Consider the following 12423-nt stretch of genomic DNA (forward strand, 5'->3'; position numbering starts at 1 on the left):
AAGAAATATATATATATATATATATATATATATTCATAATGAGATTCAGAGCAGTGTGTTAAAACGCACAGACATCAGAACGACTAAAGCGCAGGTACTTGAAAGAGATCACTTATGTGGCACACACATCTTACATATTGGATCTGACGAGATTTATTCTAAAGTCTTCATTTGTCTCGTCTCCAACTTAAGGGCTTGATGTTCTAGGTCATGAGTTGTTGTTTGTTTGTTTGTTTATAAGGTCAAAAAACAAACAAACATCCAACATCTATTCTGTACTCCAGTCAAACCTTCAAACTGCTCTCTGCGAAACATGTCTATATTAAGTGTTTTTTTCTCATAATTATGCAAAACAGGCGCGCCACTGTGATATTTCCTGCTGTGTGTGTATGTGTGTGTGTGTGTGTGTGTGTGTTTGTATGTGTGTGTGTGTGTGTGTGTGTGTGTGTATATGTATGTGTGTGTGTGTGTGTTTGTATGTGTGTGTGTGTGTGTGTGTGTGTGTTCGCCTGCGCGCGCGTCATTTGCTGTCTCCACCTGTTTGACGCGTCTCGCTCTCGGCTCATTATCATTAATGGCAGATTGTTTTTTGTTCTTCCCCAGCGGGCTTGTCCAAACAGGCGCCAGGGTCGTCTGAAGCGGTTTCAACGGCTTGTGGCGAACGCTCTCACCGGTCGTGATGTAAACATGATTTCAGGTAAAACGTCCCATTCAGGTGCAAATGGCGGACCAGGGGGGAGCTGCGCTCATGTCGACCGGGGAGTCACATTTACAACACAACTCCTGCCTCCTCCTCCTCCTCCTCCTCCTCCTCGTCGATGTTTCGACTGGAGGGGGCAGCTCTGGTTTCTGACGTGGTCATGATGGGGTTCTCAGCAGGGATCCTCTGGGATCCACGAGGCCATGAGAGCCGAGTGAAATTAAAAACCTCAAACATCATGTTTCTTGATCCATCAGCGGATGTGGACGACATGTTCAGGTTCTTTGCTTAAGAAAATGTAACAGTGTCATTGATGTCAATTCTAAAACCACCTGTTTTCATATAGGCCTATTTTAATACACTACTGGATCATCCAACTGCAATTTGTCTTGTAGTGGAGCAAATATTTGCAATATTGAATACTGTACATGTTAGATCACACAGTTAAAGTGACTACTTCATACAGTATCAATCATGTAAATGTAGTGGGTAAATTAGTGTTTCTTTCTTTTCTTAACATGTTATATTTTGGATTTTAAGCCTGAAATCCAATAATAAATCATGTCAGAGCATATTGTATGATTCCCTCTGAGATGCAGTGCAGTCAAAGTATGAAGTAGTGTAAAATGGAAGAGTTAAAAGAACAAGTACCTCAGAACAACTGCACAAAGAACAGCATGCGAGTGAATGTGTCCTAATTACCATAAATCAAAACACTATGTTCTGTACACACCTGCTTGCATAAGCATTAGATCTGAACCGACACACACCCATTCTGCCACAGGTACAGTAAAAAAAGAAACGAAAAAAAAGAACAGTCAAGAGAACTGAATGTGATCGTCTGGGCAAACACAGAGCAACCGAGCTCAGCTTGTCGTGAACCGCGCAGCACCTCTCATCGAGCTGTCAAGTCTACGGTCACCAGAAAACCCCGCCGGTGCAGCTGCGAGGTTTCCACATCCTGATCCCTGGTCTGCGCCGTGTGTCAGTGGAAAGTGCGTCACGCGGCAGGAGTCCAGTAAAGGCCGGAGGGGAAGTGTGTTTTTAGTGGCAACGGAGCAGCCGGCCCGATGCCTGAACCCCTGACCGCTGACTCTGACCCCTTGCTCCGGGCGGCCGGCCTCCTCGGCTCTGCTACCAGAGAGAGTGAGAGCTCTCCGTCTCTCACTTCCCCCCTTTTTTTTTACTCTGGTACCTTCAGTGCCTTGTAACGCTTGTTATTTAAGGAACTTAATCCACTGCTGACCTCTTATGTCGTATCTCTTGATGCACTTTGCTGTATCCACAGAATATTTGGTCTTTGTCACTGAACAGTTCATAACCTCAGGGATTTGAACTTCGTGTTCAACTCTTTTCTTTTTTACAAACTGACAAATCTTTATTTGAGTTTTAAGTTGCAGCCGATCGGTGAGTGTAAAGTTAGAGCCTATTTCCAAAAATATCAAACGGATACTTTCACATCTGGATCAGAGGAGTCAGGCATAAGTTATCAACCTTTTCTACTCATAGCCCTTTAAGTTTGCTCGTATATGCGGGTTTGTTTTAAACACGATGAAAACCTCGCCAGTTGTTGTGCAGGCCGCTCAAACGCATCTGTCACATCTCATCTGCAGGTCGGTGCGCCGGTCAGTGTGGAAGCCTCCGTGAGAGACGGTAAGTGTGTGTTCCTGAACACTAATTTCTGCAAAACACTCCGAAAGACACTGAGAAATTAGACGTGGGGAGTCACAGTGCGGAAAAAAGGGATGAAAATCATGTGGATATCCCGATCAACACCTGAGACACCGATTGTACCCTTTCACACTGAAGACAAGAGCCAGATGTTAGTCAGTATATGTTCTTTTTGTGATCTGTGAAAACGGACTCCATCCACCAATGAAGGGATGAAGATAATAGGTCAGTCTTTTGAGGTTTGTAAAAATGAGAGAGGAAAGTTTAGAAGGACAAGAAAGTTCATGTTATTCTGTGGCCCAAATTTGGCAATTTCACAAATGAATCAACCTCATCAGAATGTATTTTATCAATTAGAGTATCGCTTATAATGTTACAAACCGAAAGTCACTGGTCCCGAGCCAACCTGAGCACCGCAAAGCAAGTTTCTCACAGATGGTTTATCTATTCTATCCCACACTCTCCGTTAAATGTCATGATGCAACCAGGGCGCTGAGTAACACGAGATGTGCAGCAGAACTGTATGAAGACTTTACTGGACAATTCTGCACCTGGTGGATTCAAATGTCAGCCAGAACCACGGACTGAAACATTTGCAGTTGAGTAACCTGAAATTGTGTGAAACTGCTCACTGAGAGAGAAAAAAAGGAAAGCTGTGGCTGGCAGGTCTGTCTGGTGTTTCCTTGGAGGGAGAACTCCCTAATTCGCATGACGTTTAAGAGACGGGTTTGTATTTCATTCTGATCCGTCACTTCCTGCGGAGAAGTGTACGTACCCGACGAGAGAATTTCATTTGGGCAAACTGGGCCTCACATACGTACGATGGGTGGGACACTTTGACTGCAAAAACGTTTCTTTGTGGAAGTTTCAGTCGAAGAGGCCTGTAAGAAGTCCATAAAGAAGTGGCTGTTAACTGTCCCCTGTAGGGAAATCCTCCTCCTGTTGCTCAGCCCTTCCACACAGAGATCAAAGGTGAAAGAACGGGACAAACGACCTCAGAGCCGCTCGGGGATGGACCGGACCGTCCTCCGCGGACCCTTGACCCTGTGTCCCTGCAGTCAAATCACTGTCTCCCGACCTGCAGCCCCCGTGTGAGCTGCACACTCGACATCCCCTGCACAAGAGGAACCGCGGACATCACTGTCTCGAAGGAGTGTCGAATGTGGATGAGCGACGGTTCCACAGAAGCCTCGGAAAGCCTCTTCCCCTGAATTATGATTTACACAATACTTTTGCCATTGGTCAACATTTGATTTCACAACTGAAAAGCGTGTGCTGTTGATGCTGCCGCCCGCCGAAGCCTCCGACTCCTCAACCAGTTTGTCGAGTTACACTTGATCCGATAACAGTGAGGCCAAATTTGATTCTGTTTGATTTGATTCTTAATGCACTCGTAAACAGTTATGTTGGGAATTTCAACCATTCCGCTCCAGTTCAGTAAAATAAATATTTTTTTTATTCACTCTTACAATACAGCCTATTTACGAACAGAGCTTTTCACTCCCACGGCACTTAAACAGAAACAAGAGGGGTCAACCAAGACACACATGCGCTTCTTCGAAAAACACCCCAAAAAAAGGGAAAAATGACAATTCCAAGGGAGCGTACAAAAGTATGACTCCTACACATAAATAAATATCATGGTTGTGTTTCCACCTCATACTTTCACACTTTTCTCCCACAGATGGACACAGCGCCTGGGTTTCATGGCTTGTTGTATAGACATATATACGTCTCATATTTTCCATGATGAGACCCCGTCTTGTGACGTGTGTTGTTATTGAGCTGTCAGTGACATGCGAAGAGGCATGCATCATGTCTGTGTCAGGCCTGTAAGTACTCCGTCACTGCCGTGAGGATTAGTGCACATCGGCTCTGCCTCATGTGGCACACTCCACAAACTTCCATGGAAAAACTGTGTGTAAGTGTGAGAGGTGGCGCCGGGCCTTTCATGGGACGTCCTGCCTGAGCAAGAGTCGGTGAGAGTTTGAGAGTGAGTGGGATCCTGCTCTGGGCTTATATAGCTCAGTTATTTTTAACCGCCCACCCCTTGCTTATTACAGCGTTTCCCCCCTGGACCACTCAGGAAGCACGTTTGGCTCCTTTTCCTGCTCGCACGCGGCCAGATTCAAACAGAATCAAAGAATGATACCATTGAGGCTCTCCATCCCCCTTTTGGAAAAAGAGGGCGGGGGGAGGGGGGCAGAGAAATGTTCGGCAGAAAAGGTTGGCACGCGCCAACGGTGTGACATTCAAAGAGCTGGCTCCGGACCTACTCCGATTTCAAAAACCTTCAAACAAGCAGCGCGGGGAACAGACATTCATACCTGCCGAGAAGCATTCAACAAAGTATCTTCAGTGCATTTACATATCTAAGGAGATGTTGAGTTTCACTGTTGCAGATAACTGTCACCAAACAGAGCTCCCAGTAACCTAATGTATATACAATAGTTAATTGCAGTGCACTCATTTGAATAATGTGTTGCATGACACTGCCGGGTTGTTTACATTGTTAGGATGTCAAGCAAACCGGTTGATACCCGAGACCAACAGAACTGTGATATCTTAGGTTTCGTTTTGTAATTGATGTCGACGATGTAATGACTTTAACAGAGCAATGTCATTATAATATTTCTAAAAGGATTCACTGTATCCACTTTTATCATAATAATGATGATCAGTATAGGGTTCCTCGGATTAAACACTGAAAGGTGCATCTAATATTTGATACAACAAATTTATATATTTAAGGATGGATTCAAATGTTAGAAACATCTGCATAATACAGCACAGCTCAACAGCACAAATAAATAACTACAGAATGGAATGAAAAACTTCATGGAGGTAAGATGTACTGCTCGACTGTTGAATTAGACTGCACTAGGCCAAGGCAGATACACTCTGTCAGTTGCGTTGTCAAGACCATGTCGACTTAAACTCTGTTCCTGTGAGAAGTTTTTACGTTTGCGACTTTATCCGGGGGATAAACCTGTTTTATCGCCTGTACACACATTACTGCGGTGAGGCTCTAGAAAACAAAGGCTACATGCTGGTTCCGTGCTGCGTTCCACAGCACCTCTGCATTAAAACAGCGAGCGTCTGACTTCCACAGAACCCAAACACATGTCTCGACAAACCAACGTAGCTTTCAGCAAGTGTCATGGAAACCCACCTTTTAGAAATATGCAGCTCACTCTGGCTAACATTGCACGAATAATGGCTACATGTGGATATAATTGAGCCAGTAGAGCACCGGGGGGATGGGCCCCAATTTATTAGCTGTTAACACCAGGAATCACACGGGTCCCACTCGTCACACCACACACACATGGCTTCACTGACTGTGAAAATGTTGTTTTTTCTCTCGCCAAAGTGCAGAGAAAGGTTCTCTCTATTTGATAAATGAGAATGGGCAGGCTCGCGGGGGCTCGAAGTGGGCCACTGAGAGCACTGGAACACATTCGGGCCGGCCTTGGGACACTCGGCGATTCAAAGAGCGGGTCGGGCTCAACGTTCATCGTGAAATACAAGTTCATTTCACAATTGGAAGTTCATGTCATGTCTTGTTTTCGCCGTCAGTTGTGTTAGGAAGTTTGAAAGCACTCGTTTATACGCTACATGAAAGTATAGCTCACCAATTAGCTTAGCTAGAAACTGCAGATAACAGAATTGAAATTCTCAAAATGAACACATTGTATAACCTTGTTTGTTTCCATATGGGCTGTATGTGAGTTATGTAAAAGCAACAAAATTTGTGGTGAAAATTATTTTCGTTGAAAAGTACGTGTGTCTATCCAAACATTATTTTGCCTTTTTTCTGTTCTGTTTTGCATTGTCGGACCCAGTCGACAGTCGGCATGTGAACTCCACTGTTCGGTAAACACTTTGACTGCGATGACACTGTATGAAGTCGAGTCTATCCTGCTGAAAGCCGGGGGGAGGCCTGTGTTTTTTTCCCTCAGTGTGCTACGACAGCCTCACACCGGTGCACATTTGAACATGCCGAACTAAACTGTGCCAGCTGTTCAAATAGCATCACCCCGGCCTCAACACAGGTTGCCCATTGAAGCCGCGCTCCGGTTGATTGAGTGATCCAGCCTGCAGTGCACTTTATAGTGTACACACCTCGAAATGGCGACATTTGTAAAAAGCCTAATAAAAACATTCCTGCAGCAAGGAATGCTCCAGGTATTTCCTCTCCTACACCTGGTTACGATTCCTTGAGTGCATTCGCCTGTTTTCACAGAAACACACTCTTTCAGAGAGCAGGATATTGATCCGGTGAGCGTGAACAGGGGTCGTGTTTTGCTAAATGGCAGACATTGAAAGCGTACGGGTCTCTTACGAGGCCAAAGCCCTGATGCAATTTCAGCCCGAGCTGTCGGGAACTCATTGTGGCTTGTTTGGGAAGTGACTGAGAGTGTGAAAGCGATGGTGAAATGCATGGAAGTACACGCTGAGTGACAATTATCGTTGTATGAAATCCAGTGGGAGGCAGTGACGTGACATGTGCACAAGGGTCAAAAGGTCGGGATGTGTCCATATCAGTGATTAGAAGCCTCGAGGTGGATGTGACGAGGCTACGGCGGGACTTTGTGACTGAATGTGTGCGAGGAGAGTTTCTCTGTCTAGGGGTCAGGGGCCTCACGTGGGTTGTGGGATATTTCAAAGACTCCCGCGTTGAACTTTATTATTTTCTAAAGAGGCACTTCGCTGATTTCACACATGAAGTTCTGTTTAACCGGTCTGTTTAGCCGTATAAAGTCTAAAATGGCTCAGAGAAGAGCTTTAAAGAAAAAAAAGAAGCCATCTCCGCCTGTGACAGAAAGGCTGCGTTACAAACATGGCGTGCGGGAGGACGTTCAGTGAGCGTTCAGCTGGAAAAGACCCTGCAAGACTCCAATTACTCCAACTAAACCTTTATTTAGAGTTCAACCTGTAATAACTGCTTTTTCTTTGGGTCACTTGGGGGACGGTGGAAAAAAAAGTTATGAACGCAACGCTGACATATCGTCACAGCGTCATGAGTCGACATTGTGAAGCTGTTGCTCATTTACCCATTCAGTTGTTACGGAGGAACATTATCATTCGCTTGGATTTACATGTGCTAGTACTGTTTGGTGCAGAGCAGGTAGTGTGTAGGTGATTTCTAGGGCTTTTTTAACCGATAACTCGCTGCCTTTTGAAACTGAAAATGACACTAGGACGGCGGTGAGAGTGACAGTATCGATGAAGGCTAAGACAGCCGAACAAGGAGCTGGAATTGGCCACAAATCTCCTTAAAAGCATCGGAGACCTACATTTTCTGTAGATTATTTTCTGTAGATTATTTATGGTGATTCAAATATTGATTACAGGGGCTCTATTGACCTCCAGCCAGTCAGAAAGTCCTGGAAAAAAAAAAGCTTGGTGGAGGACAATATCCCACTGGAAGGAGCTATTGCCATAATTAAAGTTGTCTTTTGGGACCTAAGAATCAACGTTTGATCAAATCTGGTCTCCTGTGTTCCACAGCCAGTCAGGTTTTTTTTCAAACGTGTACCCACAATTTAAAAACTCAAATGTGTGAGCGCCAATTTTTGCGTGTGCTATAATTCCAGAAACCCAACTCCGCACAGGTGAAGCCTGTTCTCCTCTCGGAAAGGCCAGGAGGCCTCAAAAAGAATGTACCTGCGAGCCGTCCAGCATTCAGTCAGTCGATAGCTCCTCGAGCTGTGGCAATTAGGGGGGTCAGACAAGTTCCCCTGCACATTACAGATGCTATCTCAAAGGAGCGCAGGGACATTAACTCCGAGTCTAACTTGCTGTAAAACACCCCTGTTTTTCCAGCGGGTGAGGGGTGACAAAGATGCCGACGGATGGGATCTAGTAACGTTCGCTCGGCATCCCTTTTCCCGGGGGCTCTGAACAGCGTAACATCTAAACTGGATCCACTTGAGAAGTGTGCAACACGTGCTGAATCTGTCCGCATTGTACTTTGGGCAGTTAGGACAGTTTGAAGGGAGTGTACAGGTGTCGAGGGCGTATCCACGACTGAGTAATTTAGATTTTTGGGTTCGGTTGCAAAAAGACAGAGCGCCCAACAATTTGTGGTCGACGAGCAAACGAGATCCGGTGTGTTCCGACAATTCAGCACGTGCGGCGCTCAGATTTTGATGTGTCCCTCTTTCACTCTGAGGCTGCTGACAGGAACCCGCGTTGGCCGTGTGGTTTTGTCAGCTAACCAGGTGGGTCCACCGTGCACGGAGCGAATCCACGCCCGTGCGAAAAAGAGAAAGACGCTCAGTTCATCATGTGTGAAGTGTGCTACCTCAACGGAGAGAGTGGTTTGATGAGCCACATGTCGGTTTCCTCTCCAGCTCGCGGCACTTTTTCTTTTGTGGCCCGTGCGCGATCCGCTGATGGAACCTGATTTTTTTTAAATCTGCACAAAGTCGTTTACAGTTGGAGGATTTCCATCTGTTTTAAATATGGTCGTGTTTTACCGCTGTAGCAGAACTGAAAATAACCACACAGGGTTTTTTTTTGTTTTTTTTGAAAGCATAAAGTTCAAGGAAGCCTTGAAAACTCCCCCAAGGACTTGAAGTCAGTCAAATGACTTCTGAAGCCACAAACCTAATTGATTTATTTACTACACCTGGCTTCAATGAATGGCACCAAAGTGCAGGTTGACTTTTCCATTTAACACTTCAACTAAGGTATAATTAACCCACTGCAACGGCTCAGGGGCCTCACCCAACAGGTTAACTTCAACCCCCCCCCCCCCGTCCTTTTCCCGCTGCTCTTTAATAACCTGTATCTCTTGTATCATCTGTGCCTCCCCACTCACTTCCTGAATGGGGCCCACCATAGATCAGGCTGTAATTTCTGGGCTTTTAGCGGAGGGGAAGGGGGAACAGACGGGGACTGCCTCCTATCACAGATGAAATGCTGCGGGGAGGGGGGGGAGGCCAAACTTAGAGCACATCTATGACACCACCCGACGTTACGGCCGACGGTGATCGCAGAAGCATAAAATTAACCCCGCGTGTCTAAATCAGGCTGCGATGCATATTTTCTCAACAGGTCGAAGGCGGGGTGAGGTCTGTGTGACGATGGCCGACGTTGGTTGAAACAATGAGGGACTGTTGACGTAATTGCACCGCGGCGTTTTATGAGTGAGTCTCTTATTCATCAACTGACTGGTCACAAAATATGTAATCATGTAGCGCTGTCACAGTGAATAGTACTTATAGCACTGCACGCACACACACACACACGAAAACACACACACACACAAACTGAGTGCTTAGCAACGGCATGTGCTGTGACGGAGCAGGGAAAAGCCCACACAGAGCAGCCACTCTCACTCTGTCACATCTGAGCCGGTGACCACGTCTCTGCGGCTTCTTCAGGGGTCAAAAGTCAAAGTGTCTGCCTCTCTGAGTCCATGACCCCTGGAGGGGTTTGGGGTCTCGACCCTCTCAACCTTGACTGACCACTTAAAAAACTCACCTGAGCTCTCGGCGAGCACTTATCAGGCCCATCTTGTTTGCCGCTCGGCTCAACTGTCAGAACCTGTTCTCGCGCCGGCTCGTCACAAGGCCTGCTGCCCCGTGTTGTCCTTTGACTCTAACTGCTCAGGTGATGACTCTGGGCTCAATTGATGCCCTCCGTGTTTTTCGTTCCAATCCGAGCCCTCAGAACCGCCGGCGTGCCCGGGCACTTCTCCTCAGCAGCACAGGTCGTGCACTTCAACCTGTGGCGGGTTTGAGGGGATAAACACACTTGATCCATCAATGCATGTGTTCTCGTCTGGAAGGGAAAAGCCTGCAGCTCCGGGTGACATTCTCAAATGCAGCTGCTCTGTTTAACCTGAGGCACAGACACGGTGAAGGAGAATAAGCCTTGGCTAATCTACCTGGCTGGCATATTATGCAGTTCAGACATTCTTTTGTTAAAGGGATGAAAAATGCTCTTTGACAAAAGGGCCGAACGCATGCGAGTGTGTGCGACTGTCTTTGAGGGGCTGCATTCCAACACCAATAAGACTCATTGAATAATGTGCCCGTTTGAACATTCACCCGTCTCTCATGCAAATAAAACAAATAAAAACTGAATGTGAGGAGGCGGTGGAACTTTTCTCACTTCGGCGTTAGATAGTGGCTCGTCAGTGTATTTTGAGGGCTAGTATTACAGTGTACTCGGGTTTAATGCAGCTGGTAACCACTTCCTGTTTTTCGAACAGTGAATCTTCTCACAGTTTGGCCATAATTTCCTGAAGTGTGTTTCGTTTGTGTGTGTGTGTGTGTGTGTGTGCGTGTGTGTGTGTGTGTGAGAGCATGTGCATTTGTGTGTTGTGGGTTAACGCAAAGTGAGGTGGCTTGCATGTTTGAAATGAACAATCACAGTTCCTCTCTACTCAGTGTGGCACACCTTTTTTGAGCTGCAAATACTATCTATCTAAAGTTGTAGCAAGAATGCAGCAATAGTATTTTGATCTGTGTGCGTGCGTGCGTGCGTGCGTGCGTGCGTGCGTGCGTGCGTGCGTGCGTGCAGCTTCATGTGTGAAGGTGTTTCTGGAGCGATGGTGTCATGGAATTAAATGAGCAACACATTTCATCTGAATAACACGTGATGAAACCGCCGTTTTTTAAACGTTCTCAGGCAACTGATGCATCAGTAGCTTCTCTGGCATGATGCTCTAATCCAATCTGCTCATCTTAAACTGTGGATGACAAGTGAGATACGTGTTCACATTGTCTCTCTCGATCTCTGGGTCACTCCTTTGTGCTTTGTCTCAGATCGGCTCAGCAGCGTGGACCTCACGCAGGCTCAACGACGGAGACGCCGCATTCTTGCCGGCGCTTAGGCCCATGTCCAATGTTGTCTTTCAAATCGGGGATTAACAGGAACACATGTACACCAGTTGTGTATATAATGTGCGGGTCTGAATGAGCCAAGGGAACCGCTGGCCCCTAATTTGTTTTCGCAGACTCCGAGGTCGACCGTGTCAAGATTTATACTCATCTGACATATTTTCGCCCCTGCCCCGTTGCGTTGCACAAGCCTGACTGATACACTGTTGGACAGGAAATGCAGAGAAAAGACTCACAGCTCGTTCTGCTCTCTGCATTCTGGTGAGCGGGTTCACAACACGCGATGTTTACAACCTCGCAGAAATACGCCAAAAAAACTCACCATCAAGGTCTTGCGCTGTAATTTTATCCCAGTATCAAGTCGTTACTGCGCATCAAATTGGCTGCACACAAAGACCATCAAAAGAGAAAGAGAAAAACCGATAATCCGGCAGCTGCCTCACATAGGTAGGCACACACGCCTCAAATTAGAGGAGTGGGCCCGAGCTGCGGAGGAAGAGGTTCCCCACTGGTTTGACACAGAGAGATAAACAGCACTTTTTGCTGAAAATAGATCCCCTTCATCTCTGCTTGACCTAGTATTTGTGCGACCACATTGAAGGTTTTCCACCCAACCCCGCTGTTACCTGCGCACCGAACAACTGAGGAGAAATCGGAGACATTTAGAGTCTAGATGCTGATTCGTGAAGCCGGTAACCAAAAGCAGCCGCCCCCCCCCCTTTAAAACCGAAGGATCCCTCACCAATAACTAGATGATATGTCCTCCTCTACCCTGAAATATCCACAGAAAATGGAGTTATAATAGAAATATATGGCAGGGTGTGTCGTGTTATGAGAATCCCACAAATTATGGGCTGGTGGGGAATTGTTCTAATCCAGCAGACCAATGCTGCGGAAACAGAGCTGCCATTTTGGAGAAAGGGAAGGAGCCAGTTATTTCCTGTGTCCAGGCCGAGATTTCTCACGGATCAGTGGGGAAGCTGAGTGGGCCACGGTGTTTGAGGGTTTTTGCATCCGCAAATGTATGGAAATATCTGTCGGTTGGATCATAAAAGTGTGGAGATTATTATAATTAGAGTCAGTTCTTATCAACAAATGGCTTACACTCATTTCTTCTTGTGACTTTTCTCCTCTCAGCGGAACAATGCGAGGAACAGCGATCAAAGATAGCATCTGATTTCCGCTCTTCGCTCC

General features: G+C 46.3%; 1 long non-coding RNA gene across 1 annotated transcript; it reads left to right on the forward strand.

The window, feature by feature from the left end:
- Positions 1 to 452: 452 nt before the first annotated feature.
- Positions 453 to 4046, forward strand: LOC124850002. The gene is made up of 3 exons (XR_007030730.1): positions 453 to 697; positions 2314 to 2353; positions 3298 to 4046. It is a non-coding gene; the product is annotated as an uncharacterized LOC124850002 (long non-coding RNA).
- Positions 4047 to 12423: the final 8377 nt, after the last annotated feature.

This window comes from Scophthalmus maximus, chromosome 5, assembly GCF_022379125.1.
Source record: "Scophthalmus maximus strain ysfricsl-2021 chromosome 5, ASM2237912v1, whole genome shotgun sequence".
In the NCBI taxonomy this organism is placed as follows: Eukaryota; Metazoa; Chordata; class Actinopteri; order Pleuronectiformes; family Scophthalmidae; genus Scophthalmus; species Scophthalmus maximus.